General features: G+C 42.7%; 2 non-coding genes across 2 annotated transcripts; both read right to left on the minus strand.

Moving 5' to 3' along the window:
- Positions 1 to 19,752: 19,752 nt before the first annotated feature.
- trnal-uaa (transfer RNA leucine (anticodon UAA)) lies at positions 19,753 to 19,836 on the minus strand. The gene has a single exon. It is a non-coding gene; the product is annotated as a tRNA-Leu (tRNA).
- A 1,780-nt stretch (positions 19,837 to 21,616) lies between these two features.
- Positions 21,617 to 21,688, minus strand: trnad-guc (transfer RNA aspartic acid (anticodon GUC)). The gene has a single exon. It is a non-coding gene; the product is annotated as a tRNA-Asp (tRNA).
- Between the last annotated feature and the right edge of the window lie 202 nt (positions 21,689 to 21,890).

Here is a 21,890-nt window from a genome sequence, read left to right on the forward strand (position 1 = left end):
TTGCACTGTACTGTCAGTCCCCGTGTATGTTACTGACATTTACTTAGCCTGCCTCTATCCTTGCATTTGTTTTATTTCACTTGTGTTACCCCGAGAAGTGAATTGAAAATCTGAAATTATGGAGTTATTTTACATCTCAGTTATAATAGAAACTGCCTAAATGAAAGTTGCTCCCTTCACATGCATGCTGTGATTCTGTGGAATTAACTATTTCTGCTTTTGCCAATAGTGCTTGGTTTTGGATAAAGTTATTTGATCTGAAAGCCACTTGCTTTTAAAATATTTTGCAATTGAAAGTGATGCAAAGAAAAGGTTCGGACAACTTGTTTATTCAGTGACTGTGATTAATATCCTTCAGTGTGCAGTTTAATTGTCTCACTGGAGAATTCCCTCAGGCTATAAATAGGGATTTTTTTCAGTCTGTACAGCAATGTTTGACTGAAGTTGTTGTCTAAAACGAACAGCGCTCATTGGAGCTCACAGAAAGTCAAGTCATGTTCTGGGAGATTCCAATTCAGCTTTGGATCCTGTGGGCACTTTTCAATGTGGAACGTATTTATTACCCGCTCCTCGCTGCTGTTGGTGTTCCTGGTGAGTCCTTCATCTGCAATGAATTATGTAACCCATGTTTCTCTGTATTTGCTGTCCTTGTCCTTTAGTTCTAGTTATTAATTGTATTCAATTTAAACCTCTTGTTCTTTGTCTAGCAATGCAAATAAGTTTCTGTCATGTAATGTTTGATCATTTGTTAATTCGCTGCTCCCAGTTCAATGAACAGTATGTTGTTTCCACAACTTGCTTCCAGTGATAGTGGTTCACAGGATTTGACAGAAATTTGACTTTATTGACACAGATATGTTAGTGAACGATTATATTATTGAACAGCTTGCAGTCAGCTTTCCGCACTGATGCCCAGTGTTGGATAATAAATATGTGTTCAGCGGTAACAAGTGTTTTAAGGTCCACTGGTTATTGTTAATGACACTGACCAGTGGAAATCAGCGTTGAGAGATCCTTCACAAATACACTGAGATATGAGACATTATTCACTAATGATTCAGCTATAGACAGTTGTCGTAATTTCCACCACCTCCCGCTCTGCCTCACAGTCACTAATTCCAGATGATCAGGACCGGGTTAAAACTGCAATACGGATTCCAGTAAAATGTTTATTCAGTTGTGTTTGAATTGATTTATTTCCCTTGTTCAGCCACAGTTCAGGAGAGCTCGGGGTGGGCCGCACGGTAGCAACTATTCAAAATGGAGCACTATATTGTGAAATATTTTGATATTTCCAGTCTCAAACTCTCTCTGTCAACTGGAAGTCTGTAACTTTCTCACACCAGGTGAAAGGAAGTTGGTTGACACAGTTCCAGCTGTAAACAGACACGTTCGAAAATCTTCTGTGACATCTTACAACATGGGTTATCATTAGTCTATTGTAAAGCGACAGTCCCTTCTTTAAAGATTATTTGCAATATTCTTGGAAAGTCAGCTTAAGCCAGTTACAAAGTGTACTTTCAAAACAATGGTTGGAAAGGTTCTGATTTCGACACATAATATAATTCAATTCATCTTCTTCAGCCTACGACACAACCACAGTAACCTCGCCAAAGACTCCATTCCCCTCTCTGGCCACAGATTTCATTCCCCACCTTGGCCACAGACTCCATTCCCCTCCCTGTACACAGATTCGAATCCCCTTCCTGGAAAAAGAATCGATTCCTCTCATGGGCCACATACTCCATTCCCCTCCCTGTCACAGACTCCATTCCTTCCTTGGCCACAGACTCCATTCCGTCCCTTGGCCCTCAATTCCATTCTCCTCCCTGGACACAGATTTCATCCCCCTCGCTGTCCCCATACTACATTCCCATCCCTGGACAATGACTCTATTCCCCTCAATGGACACAGGTTATTCACAAACTCGCGGCTTCTTGTGCTGAATTATTGCTTCCTCTGACTTGGATATGGCGTTATATCAGAGTCTCATTCGGAGCTTTCCCCACCTGGAAAAAGTCCAATACATTAATTCTTTCAGTCATGACCCGGCACCCACACATCACATCCATCGCTTCACTCACTCCCTGTCACAACACCCTAATACCCCATCCACTGGTACATTCAGTCCAGAGCCAACACCCACACGTCCCATCCATTGGTGTATTCAGTCCTTGTCCCGACACCCACACGTCCCATATATTGGTTATTTCAATACCTATGCCAAACATCACACGTCCCATCCGCTGGTGTAATCAGTCCTGACCCAAACACCACAAGTCCCATTGGATGGTTCACACATAATTCTTTGAGACAGCTGTTAATGCTCTCAATCTGAAATATAAATTCCCTGTTTTTCTCTTTCTTGCAGCGAACTTAGTGACAATAATGATCCTGTCTCGAGGAAGGTGCGGTCTCTCCAAGTGTGTCAGCCGTTACCTGGTGGCAATGGCAGCGGCGGATCTACTGGTCGTTATCCTCGACCTGATATCCAGGCAGATTCCTATTCGTTATTCAACCGCGTTTGAGTTCATGTGGAAGATTAAAGTGTGTAATATCCATGCTATCCTGCTTTACGCAGTCACGGACTGTTCCGTCTGGTTCACAGTTGCTTTTACCTTTGATCGATGTACAGCCATTTGTTGTCAGAAGCTCAAAACCAAATATTGCACCGAGAAAACGGCGACTGTGTTTGTGGGAACAGTGAGTGCGCTGTTCTGTGTAAAGAACACTTTCTGGTACTTTATGTATGGAGGTATGTATCAGATTTCGAATAGTCCCTGGTTTTGTTTTGTTCGATGGGAAGTCTCTGAGTCAGTATCATGGGCAGTAATTGAATTCCTTCATTATATTATAACACCGTTTATTCCATTTGTTCTGATCCTTCTGCTCAATACTTTAACTGTCAGACACGATTTAGTGTCAAGCAGAGCCCGCAGAAGACTCAGGGCCCACAGCAGTGGGGAGAGTCCCAGTGACCCAGAGATGGAGAAGCGAAGGAAATCCATAATTTTACTGTTTGTTATATCTGGCAATTTTATCCTCTTATGGGCAGTGTTTCTGTTATATTCTGTGGTTGAACGATTGTATTCGTTAAATATTATTCGTGTATCTCTACCTAAATATGTACAGGAAATGGGATTTATGCTTCAGCTCCTGAGTTGCTGCACCAACACATGTATTTATGCCGTGACCCAGACGAAATTCAGAGACCAGTTGAAGAATGTGGTGAAATATCCCTTTCCTCTAATTGTTAAATGCATTAAATAATAAGAATCACACAATGTTTTGGGCGGGTGTTCTGCCCAATCCGCTCATCTCTGTGATACACACACAGTGAGGCCTGTTTTCATCTTTCACCGCGCGGATTCAGCGACGAACAAAAATGATAGAGGTTGTGAAGTCCACGGGGATCAGTCCCGCTGGACTCCTGCAGGTTTTATCCCCGCTAAGACGTCTGCTGCGGCCTGGGATGGGTTTATAAAGCTCCCGACCGCCAGGCTCGTGTCGAATGTGTTTACCCAAAGGGAGCGGCGCGGGGAACTTTTCAGTCCACGGGCGGGCCGCTCAGTCCCCAGCACTCCCAGGAAAAGCTGGGGGAAATGGCCTGAGACCAAACAACAGCCAGAGAGGGAAGGTTTCAAAGGCTCAAAGGTCAGTGCTTTCATCCTTTTGCAGGCTCCTTGTGTTTTTCTCTCAGTGGGGTTTAACCTGAGCAGCCCCAGCGCCTGGTGATAGCGACGTATCCTTGTTTCAGATAATCTACCTTTGGGATTAAATGGTCTCCAGCAGACGGAGTATATCCCAGTGACATTCACCACTATAACGTTCCTTTGTAAGTTTGCCTGAACAATGCGGTGATCTGCAGGATGAAGTGTTCCCCGCACACACTCGACACACATTAAACTCAGCTCCTCCTCACTCTCTCAATAATCTCCGTGCTAAACATAGCCCATAATATGCAGCATTCAGGGAGGGTGGTAACGAGCTTTGTTAATAGGTATTGCAGTATGTGTGATGTAATAAAGCGGGGAAACTCGCATGACACTGTGCCTGAGCATTGTGACATCACAGACCTGCCCTTTTGACCACGCCCTGGCCTGTGGCTGACTCAGAATCGCATTTCAGGCATCCCTTCTCCTTCACCCATCACCTTACAAAGAGTTACTTAATGTCTGCAGCACAGACATAGGCCATTCGGTGCTCGCAGCTGCAAACTTGTCTGAGGCGGTTCCCCTGAGGTTTCCCTGGGGGTGCTGGGAGTTAGCAGCCCGTCTGCCTGTGGACTGCAAATTTACAGAGCGATCTTCCCCACCCCGACTCTTTCGGCCCAGCAGAGCATGCCAGAGCTTACTCGATCACCACATCCTGATCTTAAACGGAGTGCACAAAGAGAGTGGTAAACTTGGGAACGCAGAGAAAGTGATATTCAGTGGTTAGTCCGGGGTGAGTCTGGCTGAGTATTACCTGTAAGAAGGGAAATTTAGTTTAACGTTTTGAATTGAACTTAGAACTTTAAAAACAGAAGTTAGCAGAAACTGCCTGTTAGTGGTAGTTAACTATCAGTCAGCTGTAAGTGTCAGTCTTAAATATGTGCTAATTACTGCGAGCAATGGGCACGGAGCTGAGACAGCACTTGTAACTTGTGTGTGGCTCCAAAGGTATAAAACTAAACACTGACTTGTGATTCACAGTGTGTTCTGCACAGTGATATTAAACGAAATTTGGTGAGAGTTTGAATGGGAACAGTGGTTGAAGGACGTGCTGCTTTGGCCTCCAAAATACAGCAGGTAGATGAATGTTTGGTGAGTATTACCTTTTTTCTCGAAGCTTGGTCTACACTAAGACCTGGGAGCAATAACAATACTTTATTAAATTAATAATTTAACTATAATTACTAATTAATTAATATAATTATAAATAACCATTGAATAAAAACTAAGTAATTAAATTAATTCAGTGTGTAAATGAGCAAATACATTTATAAAAAAATAACTAAAGATGGCAGGGTAGGCAATGAGTCGAGACTGTAATGTGTGTGAGTTTGTGGACATCAAATCTGTCCCGCATTCCCACATCTGCAGGAAATGTCTATGCTTTATTCGCTCTGGCTCAGCGTAATTGGGCTGGAGTTCGAGTTCGACACACTCTGAAACACACAGGATACGTGATTTAATCCAGAAAACAGTCACATCCCACAGAAATGCGCAGGTTCAGGAAAGTCCGTGGCTGATTGGGTGCCGTGCAGTGAGAACTGAGGAGAGGCTGAGAATGAGACACTGCTCCTGTCCAACAGGTAGGATATACTCGTTACCTTTAACGATAAGGATAAAGATTGCGTGGAGGACATCCACAATACATACCAAAGTACGTGGCTCAGAAGGTTGTCTACAGGCAGAGATAGGTAGAAATATTAAACAATTACTTTGCGTCAGTATTTATCAGGGAGACAACACAGGTGGACATGACATCGGATGATATTAGAAATGAAATAACTGCATTTAAAATAACAAGAGGAAAATATTATATAAATTAATCAAACCGAAAATGGATAAAATGCCAGCTTCGGACGAATCACATCTAGAGAAGAGATAGCAGAGGCATTAATAAACATATTTAATACTTCGTTAGAATAAGGTGCAGTGCCGGAGGATTGGCAGACACCTAATGTAATAACTATTTTTAAGAAGGGAGGTAGAACGTGTCTGAGGAACTATAGTCCAGTCAACTTAACGTCGTTGGGAGGAAAAATAATGGATTCCCTACTAAAAGAAAAAGGGGAAGAACAACTAGAAACCTAAAATGAATAGTCAGCATGGAGTATAAAAGGGAAAGTCTTGAATTGACCAAATTCTTTGAATTTTTCGAACAGGTAACAGATAGTGTAAACTAACATACTGTAGTAGATATAATTTAACTGGATTTCCAAAGGCCTTCGATAAGATACCCCATAATCGACTGAAAGGGCAGATCACAAAACGTAATTACAATTAATAATGATAATTGTGATGTTTTAAAATGGAGTTAGCAGATTTTTAACATGGATCCCACAGCCTGTTTTTCAGTCTGTGGGAAGCATGTGTGGGATGCCTTCCACAGAGGGTCAGATGTTCCAATTCATAGATCAAAGGCCTTGGGAGCTGGGCACAGACACAGATAACATAGAATTTGAATTCTATAACAAGATACAAGTGAAATAAAAAGAATCATAACAACATGTATCCTGAATTACCAATTAAACATATAGAGGCCAGATTGGAGGAAGCAACCGACCAGATAATCATGTATTAATTAATCAGCACATATTAATTGTAACTTGCGTAATTACGTAATGCTATAATCTGAAACTGTATAAAATAAGATATCTCTGGCAGTTTCTTTGAGCATTACTTCAAGGGTAGCTCCCCTGTTGGCTTGTATCTTTTATTAATAAAAACTGCATTTACTTTAAGGCTAACGGACTCCGAGTGGTGGTTTGGAGTTAACCCTAACAACTTGGCGCAGTCAGCAGGATCTACTGGACGGGCAGATTAGACACAAAAAGCTGACCAAACTAACAACGAATGAGTAGAGAATTACCTTGAGAAATTCTCCTTGCAAAGTAACCAGAGATGCAACGAATCTGAAGCAGAGTCTGTGCAGCCAGTAAATCCAGTTGAGGGGTGCGTCAGGACACTCTAAGTAAATACATGTGTCGGGAGAATAAGTACGTATATGGGATATTGGGCTAAAAGCCTCGGTGTAAATAGTTCCACTTCAGTAAAGATGGGTAAAATGGGAACTGGGGAAAAAGCCCCAGTGTAAGAAATGGCAAGGGAATCTGCCAAGGCCCTTGGAGGGGTGAGGTATAAGCTACCAGAAGAGTTTCTGAGAGATAAATCTGAAAAGGTTAAGAAGATGGTTAAGGCAGGATATGATGAAGGGAAAAAGAGCAGTTTAACAGCCGGAAAGATGAATAGAAATATACCCGAAGTTGAGATGGACAGAGAAAGTGACAAAAGACAAGAGGCTGTAAGTATAAAAATAGATATAGTTGACAGAAGGGAATGGACAGAGGAATTTGGCCCAAATTTATATCCCCCACTAACAGGGTTATGATTAGGAGCTGAAGAAAATAAAGGATTTATTGGGGGCCAGAAGTATTGCTAAGCAGATATTTTTCGGAAGACCATAATAAAAACCGTTCGTGACTATCTTAAGTGAAATATGGATCCAAAATTAGAGCCGGCCAAACAATAAGCTTTGTTGAATGAAGAGAGACTTTTGTGAATGTCTGTCTTTGAATGAAAGTGCTTCTGTGATTGTTGACTGCGGAATATTTGAGGTGGGAATTAATGAATTTTTCAAGTGTCTGAAAGCCTGCTTCAGAAAGTGGTGGAGCTGTCTGTTGTTTTGGCCCCACCTACTTTTTCAAACAGAGTGAACGTTATTTTTAACCCTTTACAGTGTTGTCCTGTATGAGGGAAGTTTTAAGAAAGTATGAACCTAGAATTGAATTACATTTTGATTTAGAAATCCAGGTGTGGATTTATTGGGATGATATGTTCTGGAGTTAGGAAATGCACAAAGGATAGGTTTGTTGAGCAAAAGATAAAAAATGCGAGGTCCCGTTGGTTTAAATTGTTTTTTTCGACACGCTCACTTGTCAAAAGAAAACACATATGCATTGATTACATTTTGTTGAATGAAAATACATTAAGTCTAGGAATGAAATAAAGAACGATGAAGGGAAATTGTAATGCCTTAAAAAAAAGAAGCCTGCGTGGGTGTCTCAAGGCTGTGGGCTGGGGAAATACGCCCCCATATTCCTTTGTGTAAAATCTTGATGCGAAAGCTTCTAGCTCAGTAAAAAGATTTTTAAATAAAAGATTGGCAATACAATATTTGAATTGGGACTTTGAGATATTTCAGGTGATTCTCCTTGACAAACATTTTGGTTGTATTGGAAAATATTGTGTTTGGAAGCCTTTTAATAAAAGTAAACATTCTGCGTCAGAAGCTGAAGCTTAAAAAGAGGTAATTTATGAGATACTGTATCACAAAATTGAAGTTACAGCGCAAAAGATTAGAGTTTTTGACGTTCAGCTTCTAAAACGGAAGATAGGCACATAATTATAAAACAAGTACTTTGCATTCTGTGATCTGTGACTCACTATAAGCATAAATGAGAAGTCCGATAAAAAAACAGTTTTACCATACTTGACATTTTATAATCCAACAATAAATACAAATACCACAAAAGGGGAGCAGAAATTAGGATGGAAGCAGTGAAGAGTTAATTTTCTTGTGAAGATTTCAAGTACCACTGTTTAAGAAAATACACAACATAAAAAGTTAAATCTGATCTATTAAAAAAAAAGAAATAAAACTATAATGTTTCGAAACAATGTAGAAATACCTTCAGGGATCAGGTCAAACTCCTGGGCAAGTGGGGAGCTATCTGTTAAAGTTAAAAGGAACTTTGAAAAAATTAAAATGTTAAAACGGCAGGCTTTAGCAGTTTAGAACAAAGGACAATATAAGTTGAACTTGTGACTTCAGATACGGTGGTTGAAGAACCACAGAAAGTGAGACATAAAGGCTTTGCAACTGGAACATTTGAGATAACGGAAAGCAATTATCAAAGCCTACGTGTTAGACTTTGTTCTAGTTATGGAAAAGACATTTGAGATAACGGAAAGCACGATTTAAAGTAAATCCCAAAAAGGCACAAATCGGACAAGCTGTCGCACAGGACCTGGGACAAAAAATATCGCAAGGAACTCGGACTATGTCCAATGACAGGAAGGAGGACATTAGGATTATGCCCCGATTAAAACCAGCCTGAGGAGTGTGTAAGATATTGGGATTCTTTAGCTATTGCAGGAAATGTGTGCCTAACCACAGCAATTGCAGAACCAATAGGCTAGTGAAAGGAAAATCCGGTTGAAATGGAAATGGTAAGACTCTAACTAAAACCTGGAATATCCAGGATGTGTTTTATCAACAGAATATAAACGTGATCATCACCGTGCTTTCGATTCTACAAGGACAAGCTGCAAGGCCGCCCCGAGGGGGCCCAGAAGCATTTTACCACACCAGAGGCTACGTAAAGCAGCCTCTAGGGGGCGGCATCTAAGTGTCAGGAGCGTTTGTCTTGAAGCCATAAGATAAGTGTGTAAAAACTGTTACCTGAATATTGTAAACCAGGGGAATTAACCTTGGGAAATTGCGTGGTAGTTAAACCTGGAACAGAAGTAATGTTGTTTTTTGACAATGTCCAGCATGAAATGTGACCTGTGAGCATAAATTGAACAGCCAGAAAAAATTAGCCACAAGACTAAAGCATTGTAAACATGAATGCTAGACACAATCCTGAAAATAGCTAGTGACACATCAGGAGCAAGGGAGTAACACAAGCAGCTGAGACACAAAGAAGGAAGACAGAGGAGATCTTTAGCAAATTACGTATTAGCTGTACAGGGACATCTTGAGTAGATACACCAGATATACAGGCGATCCAGGCAGGTGTAGATAGTTTGATGGGAACAACGGAGTTACTAATCAGGAAACAGACCAGGATTGGGATACAGTCTTCACAGTTAGGATACAAAACATCAAAAAAAATGCTACAGGTTGTATCCGTATTGGAAGGCCATGCACGAACAATTAACGAGCTAAATAAGCAGGAATTGAGAGAACGATGCTGAGGACAGGAAAAGAGACACATGTCATGCCTATGGGAGATGGATGATTGGTCAGGTGAGACACAATATGGATCAGATACAAACCGGGCGAGTTACAGATTCAATAAATAGCACCCAGTTGAAAGAAATGGCACAACACACTGTGCCATTAGATGCATGTACCCTGAAACATAGAAACATAGAAACATAGAAAAAGTTTGCAGGAATAGACCATTCGCCCCTTCGAGCCTGCACCAACATTCAATAAGATCATGGCTGATCATTCACCTCAGTACCCATTTCCAGCTTTCGCTCCACACCCGTTGACCCCATTACCTTAAGGGCCATATCCAACTCCCTCTTGAATATATCTGATGAACTGGCATCAACAACGTTCTGCGGAAGAGAATTCCACAGGTTAACAACTCTCTGAGTGAAGAAGTTTCTCCTCATCTCGGTCCTAAATGGATTATCCCTTGTCCTCAGACTGTGACCACTGGTTCTGGACTTCCCCAACATCGGGAACATTCTTCGTGCTTCTAACCTGCCCAGTCCCATCAGAATGTTTCTGAGGTCCCCTCTCATTCTTCTTAGCTCCAGTGAATACAGGCCCAGTCGATCCTATCTCTCCTCATATGTCAGTCCTGCCATACCGGAAATCAGTCTGGTGAACCTTTGCTGCACTCCCTCAATAGCATGAACGTCCTTCCTCAGATTAGAACAAAACTGAACACAGTATTCCAGGTGAGGCCTCACCATGGCCCAGTACAGCTGCTATATTCAAATCCCCAAGATATGGGGCCTACATGCTATTTACCTTCTTTCTGTCTGCTGCACCTGCATGCCAACCATCAATGACTGATGTACCATGACACCCGGATCTCGTTGCACCTCCTCTTTTCCTCATCTACCGCCATTCAAATAATATTCTGCCTTCCTGTTTCTGCCACCAAAGTGCATAACCTCACATTTATCCACATTACACTACATCTGCCATGCAATTGCCCACTCACGAAACCTGTCCAAATCACCCTGCAGCCTCTTAGCATCCTCCTCACATTTCACACCGCCATCCAGCATAATGTCATCTGCAAACTTGGAGATATTATACAAAATTCCTTCATCTAAATCATTGATGTATATTGTAAATTGCTGGCGTCCCAGCACTGAGCCCTGCAGCACCCAACTAGTCACTGCCTGCCATTATGAAAAGAACCCGTTTATTCCGACTCTCTGCTTCCTGTCTGCCAGCCAGTTCTCTATCCACGTCAATACATTACCCCCAATACCATGTGCTTTAATTTTGCACACCAACCTCTTGTGTGGGAACTTGTCAAAAGTATTTTGAAAGTCCCACTACACCATATCCACTGGTTCTCCCTTGTCGACTCTACTAGTTACATCCTCACAAAATTCTAGAAGATTTGTCAAGCTTGATTTTCCTTTCATAAATCCATGCTGACTTGGACCAATCCTGTCACTGCTTTCCAAATGGGCTGCTATTTCATCTTTAAAAATTGATTACAACATTTCCCCCACCACTGATGTCAGGCTAACTGGTCGATAATTACCCGTTTTCTCTCTCCCTCCTTTTTCAAAATCTGGTGTTACATTCGCTACCCTCCAGTCCATACAAACTGATCTGGAATCGATGGACTGTTGGAAAATGATCACCAATGCATCCACTATTTCTAGGGCCGCTTCCTTAAGTATTCTGGGATGCAGACCATCAGGCCCCGGGGATTTATCGGCCTTTAGTCCCATCAATTTCCCTAACACAATTTCCCACAAATAAGGATTTTCTTCAGTTCCTCCTTCTCACTAGCCCCTCGGTCATGTACTATCTCCAGAAGATTATGCGCATCTTGCTTCGTGAAGGCAGAACCAAAGTATTTGTTCAACTGGTCTACCATTTCTTTGTTCCCTATTCAGCTGAATCTGACTGCAAGGGACCTACGTTTGCCTTCACTACTCTTTTTCTGTTCACATATTTATAGAAGTGTTTATGTTCCCAGCAAGCTTCCTCTCATACTCTATTTTCCCCCTCCTAATTAAACCCTTTGTCCTCCTCTGCTGAATTCTAAATTTCTCCCCGTCCTCGGGTTGATGCTTTTTCTGACCAATTTATATGCCTCTTCCTTGGATTTAACGCTATCCTTAATTTCCCTTGTTAGCCACGGTTGAGCCACCTTCCCCGTTTTATTTTTACTCCAGACAGGGATGTACAATTGTTGAAGTTCATCCATGTGATCTTTATATGTTTTCCATTGCCTATCTGCCGTCAACCCTTTATGTATCATTTCCCAATCTATTCTAGCCAATTCATGTCTCATACCATCGAAGTTACCTTTCCTTAAGTTCAGGACCCCAGTCTCAGAATTAACCGTTTCACTCTCCACCTTAACAAAGAATTCTACCTTATTGTGGTTACTCTTCCCCAAGGGGCCTCGCACAATAAGATTGCTAATTAGTCCTTTCTCATTACACATCAAGCAGTCGAGGATGGCCAGCCCTCTAGATGGTCCCTCGACATATTGGTCGAGAAAACCATCCCTAATACACTCCAGCAAATCCTCCTCCACCGTATTGCTACTAGTTTGGTTAGCCCAATCTATATGTAGATGAAAGGCGCCCATGATAACTGATGTACCTTTATTGCACACATCCCTACTTTCTTGTTGGATGCTGTCAGCAAACTCACTACGATTGTTTGGTGGTACACAACTCCCACTAGCGTTTTTGTCCCTTTGATATTCCACAGATCCACCCACGTAGAATCCACGTGAATGTCCTTCCTGACTATTGTGTTAATTTCCTCTTCAACCAGCAATGCCACCCCACCTCCTTTTCCTTTGTGTCTATCCTTCCTGACTGGTGAATAACCCTGGATGTTGCGTTCCAAGCATTCGACACCCTGGAGCCATTTCTCCGTGATGCCAATTACATCGTATTCATTAATTGCTGCCTGTGCAGTTAATTTGTCCACCTTATTACGAATACTCCTCGCATTGAGGCACAGTGCCTTCAGGCTTGTTATCTTAACACACCTTGTCCCTTTATAATTTGGCTGCAATGTGGCACTTTTTGATTTTTGCCTTGGGTTTCTCTGCCCTCCACCCTTACTTTTTTACCCCAAAGGTTCCCATCCCGCTGCCATATCAGTATAACCCCTCCCCAACAACACGAGCAAACTCTCCCTCGTGGACATTGGTTCTGCTGAGGTTTGCACAGGTCCCAGCTCCCCCAGAACGGTTCCAATATCCCAAGAAATTGAATCCCTCCCTTCTGCAACACACATTCATCTGAACTATTCTGCGCTTCCAACTCTGAAAAGTGGTAGCTATCCCTGAGATTGCTACCTTTGAGGTCCGATTTGGAAATTTAGCTCCCAGCTCCCTAAATTCAGCTTCTAATTTCTCAGACACAGGGAGTCAGACTCAAAAACATGAAGAGCACTCTAAAGACAGAGAGTGAGAGGCACAGATACATTGCACAATCCCATTTCTTTGAATGTTACAAAGTTATCAACAAATGCAGATTCAACAGAATAGATTCGTGTATAACTGAGCAGGATGGGAAGAAATCGGTGTGAATTTAAAGATGTACCAGGAGTGGGGTTACGAACCCACGCAGGTATAAACCCATCGGAATTTCCGACCAATGCCTCAACAAATCGGCCATCCTGGTTTTGTCAATATTCGGATTTTGTCTCTGTGAGAATCTAGCTGCAGCTCCACTCTCACAGAGACAGGTTTTCAATGAGCATTTTCGAATATTTATAGTAATATTGACACAGGGGCAACTCTCCTGTTCTTTTTCGAGTAATGCACTGGGAACTTTCACATCCACCCGAGGGTGCAGACGGAGCTTCAATTTAACATTTTATCCGAAAGTCAACAGCTTCAACAATACAAAATTCCCCAAGTACTGCATTTGAGTGTCAGCCAAGATTATATGCTCAAGTCTCAGGAGTGGGACTTACACACACAACCTCCTTATTCAGTCGAGGATGCTGCCACTGAACCAAAGCCGATACCAAAGTTCACATCAGTATTATTTTCCCCAAGTCTTTTTACAAAGTATCAGGACATACAGAAGTAATATTCAACATTTTAAAAATGCTTCATCCTGGTCGGGGAATTGAACGCCTACCTCGCGCGTGACAGAGAGGGATATTAACTGAGACACGAATGAGAAGCTGACGGGTGTGGATTCTATCAGTGCAGGAATCGAGCTGAGAACAGAAATGGACACCATGAGAAGTAGACAGGCACATTGAGAGACAGAGATAAACCGACAAACAGGGAGAGACAGACAGCGAGATCGATACAACGTGAGACAGAAAGTGTGAGAGTGAGAAGGAGAGGCAGACTGAGTGAGAAAAATACACAAACACACACACTACAGATATAAAGAGAGAGAGGGAAACAGTGAGAGAAAGACAGTGATAAAGACAGTAACAAGGAGAGAGACAGATGAAGAGTGAGCGACAGATAGAGAGATATACAGAGATATAAACAGAAAATGATGGAAATACTCAGCAGGTTAGAGACAGGTACTAACAGAGACAGGCAAATAGAGACAGACAGGTAGAGACATAGACAGACAGAGATGATGGGAATGAGAGAGACAGTCAGACAGAGAGACTGAGAGAATCCCACTGGAAACTTCCAAATGTACTAGGGGACTGTGGGTCTCGTGAGAATGAGGAACTGAAAGATATCCTTATTGGCGGGAAATTGTGTTGGGGAAATTGATGGGATTAAAGGCCGATAAATCCCCGGGTCCTGATAGTCTGCATCCCAGAGTACTTAAGGAAGTGGCCCTAGAAATAGTGGATGCATTGGTGATCATTTTCCAACAATCTATCGACTCTGGATCAGTTCCTATGGACTGGAGGGTAGCTAATGTGATGGCACTTTTTTAAAAAGGAGGGAGAGAGAAAGCGGGTAATTCTAGACCGGTTAGCCTGACATCAGTAGTGGGGAAAATGTTGGAATCAATCATTAAGGAAGAAATAGCAGCCCATTTGGAAAGCAGTGACAGGATCGGACCGAGTCAGCATGGATTTATGAAAGTGAAATCACGCTTGACGAATATTCTGGAATTTTTTGAGGATGTAACGAGTCGAGTGGACAAGGGAGAACCAGTGGATGTGGTGTATTTGGACTTTCAATAGGCTTTTGACAAGGTCCCGCACAAGAGATTGGTGCACAAAATCAAAGTGCATGGTATTGGGATTAATGGACTGATTTGACAGAGAACTGGTTGGCAGACAGGAAGCAGAGAATCGGGATAAACGGGTCCTTTTCAGACTGGCAGTAAGTGACTAGTGGGGTGCCGCAGGGCTCAGAGCTGGGACTCAAGCTCTTTACAATATACATGAACAATTTATTTGAAGGAATAGAGTGTAATATCTCCAAGTTTGCGGATGACACTAAACTGGGTGGCGGTACGAGCTGTGAGGAGGACGCTAAGAGGCTGCAGGGTGAATTGGACAGATTAGGTGAGTGGGCAAATACATGGCAGATGCAGTATAATGTGGATAAATGTGAGGTTATCCATTTTGGGGGCAAAAACACGAAGGCAGAATATTATCTGAATGGCGGAAGACTAGAAAAAGTTGAGGTGCAATGAGACCTTGGTGTTATGGTTCATCAGTCACTGAAAGTGGGCATGCAGGTACAGCAGGCAGTAAAGAAGGCAAATGGTATGTTGGCCTTCGTAGCTAGGGGATTTGAATATAGGAGCCAGGCGATCTTACTGCAGTTGTACAAGGCCTTAGTGAGGACACACCTGGAATATTGTGTTCAGTTTTGCTCTCCTAGTCTGAGGAAGGACGTTCTTGCTGTTGAGGGAGTGTAGCGAAGGTTCACCAGACTGATTCCAGGGATGGCAGGACTTTCATATGAGGAGAGATTGGATCAACTCGGCCTTTAATCACTGGCGTTTAGAATGATGAGAGGGGATCTCATAGAATCATAGAAGATTCTGACGGGACTGCACAGGTTAGATTCGGGAAGAATGTTCTCGATGTTGGGGAAGCCAGAACCAGGTGACATAGTCTTAGGATAAGGGGTAGGCCATTTAGCAGTGAGATGAGTAGAAACTTCTTCACTCAGAGAGTTGTTGACCTGTGAAATTCCCTGCCACAGAGAGTTATTGAAGCCAGTTCATTGGATATATTCAAGAGGGAGTTAGATATGGTCCTTACGGTTAAGTGGATGAAGTGGTATGGAGAGAAAAACAGGAAAGGGTAACTGAAGGAATGATCAGCCATGATCATATTCAATGGCGGTGCAGGCTCGAAGGGTCTAATGGCCTACTCCTGCAGTTATTTTCTATGTTTCTATGTTTCAAAAACAGAAAATGATGGAAATACTCATCAGATTAGAGACAGGGACAAAATGAGACAGGCAAAGTCACGGAGAGGGATGATGGGAAAGAGAGAGACAGTCAGACAGAGAGTCTGAGAGAATCGCATTGGAACAGAACTGGACACCGTGAGAAAGAGACAGATTGAGAGACAGAGACAAACAGAGAACCAGGCACAGACAGAGTGAGTCAGAGAGAGGGAGACAAAGGCTCAAGCACACAAACACATACGCAGCTCTCTAAAGAGAGAAAGGCAGAGACTGACATACACAGCTACATTTCACAATTTCATTTCATGATCGGCTCAGAGTGTCACAGAGTTACAGATTCAACAGATGAAAATCCTGTATCACTGGGCAGGATGGGAAAAATCTCTGTTAAATTAAAGAGATTCTAGGATTGGGGTTCGAATCCACGTAGGACAAACCCATTGAATTTTAAGGCCAACACCTTAACCACTCGCCCATCCTGGTCTTTGTAGCGTTTGGATTCTGTCTCTGTGAGAATGTGGCCTTCAGCTCCACCCCCACAGCAACACACACACATACACATCGGGTTTCAGTGAGCATTTACGAAAATTTTTAGTAATATTGACACGGGCGCAACTCTCCTATTCTTTTTCGTGTAATGCTCTGCGAACTTTCACATCCACCCGAGGTTGCAGACGGAGCTTCAATTTAACATTTCAGCCGATAGTCAACAGCTTCAACAATGCAAAATTCCCCAAATACTGCATTTGAGGGTCAGCAAAGATTATCTGCTCAAGTCTCAGGAGTGGGACATACACACACAACCTCCCGATTCAGTCGAGAATGGAGCCAATGAACCAAGGCCGATACCAAAGATCACAACCGTATTATTTTCCCCAAGTTATTAAAAAATTTCCAGGACATACCAAATTCATGGTGATGATTTCTACAGACAGTTGCACATACACAGAGACATACATACAGATAGACATACACAAACACGCGCACACACAATAACCAAAAATATACACGCATCAACAAAAAAACATAGAAACATAGAAATTAGTTGCAGTAGCAGGCCATTCGGCCCTTCGAGCCTGCACCACCATTCTTTAAGATCATGGCTGATCATTCAACCTCAGTACCCATTTCCTGCTTTCTCTCGATACCCCTTGAACCCTTGAGCCGTAAGGGCCATATCTAACTCCCTCTTGAATATATCTAACTAACTGGCCTCAAGAACTTTCTGCTGTAGAGAATTCCACAGGTTAACCACTCTCTGAGTGAAGACGTTTCTCCTCATCTCGGTCCTAAATGGCTTACCCCTTATTCTTAGACTGTGACCCCTAGTTCTCGAACTCCCCAGTAACGGAAACATTCGTCCTGCCTCTCACTTGTCAAATTTCGTCAGAATTGTATTTGTTTCTATTACATCCCCTCTCATTCTTCTAAACTCCAGTGGATACCAGCCCAGTTGATCCAATCTCTCTTCCTATGTCAGTCCTGCCATCCCGGGAATCATGCTGGTGAACCTTCGCTGTACTCCCTCAATAGCAAGGACGTCCTTCCTCAGATTTGGAGACCAAAACTGAACACAATATTCCAGGTGTGGCCTCACCAAGGCCCTGTACAACTGCAGTAAAACCTCCCTGCTTCTACACTCAAATCCCCTAGCTATGAAGGCGAACATGCCATTTGCCTTCGTCACCGTTTGCTGCACCTGCACACCAACTTTCAATGACTGATGTACCATGACACCCAGATCAAGATATACACAGGTTGCCTTAGACAAATAGATGGATAGATAGGCAGGGTCACTGTCGCTACTTTGTCTGGCTTTTGCGTTTTTCAATCGAGGATGCTGCCACTGAATCAAAGCCGATACCAAAGTTCACAACTGTATTATTTTCCCCAAGTCTTTTTAAAAAGTTCCAGGGCATACCAAATTCATGCTGATGATTTCCACAGACAGTTGCACATACACAGAGACATATACAAAGATAGACAGACACAGAGAGACAAATATACATGCATAACCAAAAATATACATCAACCAACGGGCATGCACAGATGCCTTAGACATCTCGAGGGATAGACAGGCTGAGTCACTGTCGCTACTTTGGCTGATGTTTGCGTTTTTCTATCCGTATGTATCGTGGATATTGCAGATTAATAAAAATGAGAAATAGATGTCAGTGTTGAAAGATGTGGGACGTTATTCCACCTATCTCATGATTAGTTTTGCAAAAACCTGGTTAAATTGTAAAATCGAATGAAAATTGCAGTCGGCAGGATTCGAACCTAAGCGCAGAAAACCAAAAGGATTTCAAGACCATCGCATTAACCACTCGGCCACAATTACTGCGTCTCTGGCACTTTAAATGTTACTCAGAAAAAACTCAGTCATCCATCTCTGTGCAGCAGACAGCCACAGAATCCTGAAAAAGTCTCCTTTTGCAAAAAATCTGGAAGAGGCAATCTCCTCTTGCTGTATTTTTACTGTTTTATATTGTTCTGGAACTTTTTAATCTGAATCTATACCAAGAAACAGAAGTAAAATTAGACATTTTGAAAAAACTGCTTTTTCGTCGGGGAATTGAACCCGGTTCTCCTGCAGAACAGGGGAGCAAAATCACGACTATACGGACGAAGGTACGGGCTGTGTCAGAGCAGTAATCGAGCTGCGAACAGAAGTCGACAGACACATTGAGAGACAGAGACAAACCGACAAACAGGGAGAGACAGAAAGGGTGAGACGGAAAAGTCAGGCAGACTCTGAGAAAAAGACTCAAACACCTACATATACAGAGATGTGTGTGATCAATAAAGAGAGAGAGGGAAAGAGTGAAAGAAAGACAGTGATAAAGACAGTGACAAGGAGAGAGAGCGACAGATCGAGAGAGAGAGACAAAGATATAAACAGAAAATGATGGAAATACTCAGCAGGTTAGAGACAGGAACTACCAACGACAGTCAAAGAGAGACAGATAGGCAGAAACATAGACAGAAAGACATGATGGGAAAGAGTGAGACAGTCAGACAGAGAGATTGAGAGAATCCCATGTGAACAGAACTGGACACGGTGAGAAAGTGACAAACACATTGAGAACCAGAGACAAACAGGGGAACGGGGACAGACAGACAGCGAGATAGAGACAAAGAGAGACAGAAAGTTTGAGACTGAAAGGGAGGATCAGACTAAATGAGAAAAAGACTCAAATACATGTATTTGCGTGCTCCATAAAGAGAGGGAGGCAAATAGTGATGGAATGTCAGAGAAAAGGACAGGGACAAAGAGAGAGTCAAAGAGGGCGACAGATAGAGAGAAAGATAGATAGAGAGAGAGACATAGAGACAAAAACAGAACATAATGGAAATACTTATCTGGTTAGAGACAGGGATTAGCAGAGACAGGCAAAGACATGGACAGACAGATATAATGGGAAAGAGATTGGCAGTCAGACTGAGAGTCTGAGAGAATCCCATTGCAACAGAACGAGACACCGTGAGAAAGAGACAGAGACAAACAGAGAAACAGTGACAGAGAGAGGCAGACACTCAAACACATTCACAGCTCTCTAAAGAGAGTGAGAGAGGTAGCGACCGAGCAACACAGATACATTTCACAATTTCATTTCATTGTCGGCTCAGAATGTCACATCGTTGCAGAAAATTGGAGATTCAGCAGATGAAAATCGTGTATCACTCGGCAGGATGGGAAAAATCTCTGTTTATTAAGGAATCACCAGGAGTGGGGTTTGAACCCACGCGAGTATATACCCCATTAAATCTTAAATCCAACGCCTTTACCACTCGGCCATCCTGGTCCTGATCCTGTCAATGATTGGACTCTGCCTCTGTGAGAATCTGGGCTTCAGCTCCACTCCCACAGCGACACACAGACACAGAGGATTTCAGGGTGCATTTACGAACATTTTTCGTAATATTGACACGGGCGCAACTCTCCTATTCTTTTTCGACTAAAGCTCTGGGAACTTTCACATCCACCCGAGGGTGCAGATGGAGTTTCAATTTAAAATTTCAGCCGATGGTCAACAGCTTCAACAATGAAAAATTCCCCAAATACTGCATTTGAGTGTCATCCAAGATGATGTGTTCAAGTCTCAGGAGTGAGACTTCCACACACAACCTCCTGATTCAGTCGAGAATGGAGCCACTGAACCAAAACCGCTACCAAAGATCACAACCGTATTATTTTCCCCAAGTGTTTTAAAAAGTTCCGGGACGTACCAAATTCATGGTGATGATTTCCATGGACAGTTGCATATACACAGAGACATACATACAGATAGACATACACAGACACACGCACACACAATAACCAAAAATATACACGCATCAACATAGAAACATAGAAATTAGTTGCAGGAAATTGCCATTCGGCCCTTCGAGCCTGCACCACCATTCAATAAGATCATGGCTCATCATTCAACCTCAGTACCCCTTTCCTGCTTTCTCCCCATACCCCTTGATCTCTTTAGCCGTAAGGGCCATATCTAACTCCCATTTGAATATATCTAACGAACTGGCCTCAACAACTTTCTGCGGTAGAAAATTTCACAGGTTAACCACTCTCTGAGTGAAGAAGTTTCTCCTCATCTCGGTCATAAATGGCTTACCCCTTATTTTTAGACTGTAATCCTTGGTCTCAAACTCCCCAGCAATGAGAACATTCTTCCAGCCTCCAATCTCGTCAGAATTTTATATGTTTCTGTGAGATCCCCTCTCATTCTTCTAAACTCCAGTGGATACCAGCCCAGTTGATCCAGTCTCTCCTCATATGTCAATCCTGCCATCCCGGGAATCATGCTGGTGAACCTTCGCTGTACTCCCTCAATAGCAAGGACGTCCTTCCTCAGATTCGGGGACCAAAACTGAACACAATATTCCAGGTGTGACCTCACCAAGGCCCTGTACAACTGCAGTAATATCTTCCTGCTCCCATACTCAAATCCCCTAGCTATGAAGGCGAACATGCCATTTGTTTTCTTCACCGCCTTCTGCACCTACATGCCAAATTTCAATGACTGATGTACCATGACACTCAGATCAAGATATACACAGGTTGCCTTAGACAAATAGATGGATAGACAGGCAGGGTCACTGAGGCTACTTTGGCTGGTTTTTGCGTTTTTCTATCCGTATGTATCGTGAATACTGCAGATTAATGAAAGAAATAAAACAGCGGCTGCATCGAAAGATGTGGGACGTTGCTCCATCTATCTCAGAATCAGTTTTGCAGTAACGTGGTTAAATTGTGAAACAGAATGAAATATGCTGAGAAACATAGTCGGCAGGATTCAAAACTGCGCAGAGAAACCCCGATGGATTTTTTGTCCATTGTCTTACACACTCGGCCACGACTACTGGCTCGCTGCATCATTCAATGTTACTCAGATAAAACTCAGTCATCCATCTCTGTGCAGCAGACGGCCACAGAATCCGGAAAAAGTCTCCGTTTGCTAAAAATCTGGAAGAGGCAATCTCCTCTTCCTGTATTTGTACTGTTCTATATTGCTCTGGAACTTTTTAATATAAATCTCTACCAAGAAGCAGAAATAAAAATCTGCATTTTGAAACAACTGCCTCCCCGTCGGGAAATTGAACCCCGGTCTCCAGCGTGACAGGCAGGTATACTCACCACTATACTAACGAGGAGCAGTTCTGTCAGAGCAGGAATCCAGCCACTGTGAACAGAACTGGACACCATGAGAAGTCGACAGACACATTGAGAGACAGAGACAAACCGACAAACAGGGAGAGACAGACAGCGAGTTCGAGACAACGAGAGACAGAAAGTGTGAGACTGAGAAGGAGAGGCAGACTGAGTGAGAAAAAGACTCAAACATATACATATACA

The sequence above is a fragment of the Pristiophorus japonicus genome, chromosome 23 (genome assembly GCF_044704955.1).
Source record: "Pristiophorus japonicus isolate sPriJap1 chromosome 23, sPriJap1.hap1, whole genome shotgun sequence".
Lineage (NCBI taxonomy): Eukaryota > Metazoa > Chordata > Chondrichthyes > Pristiophoridae > Pristiophorus > Pristiophorus japonicus.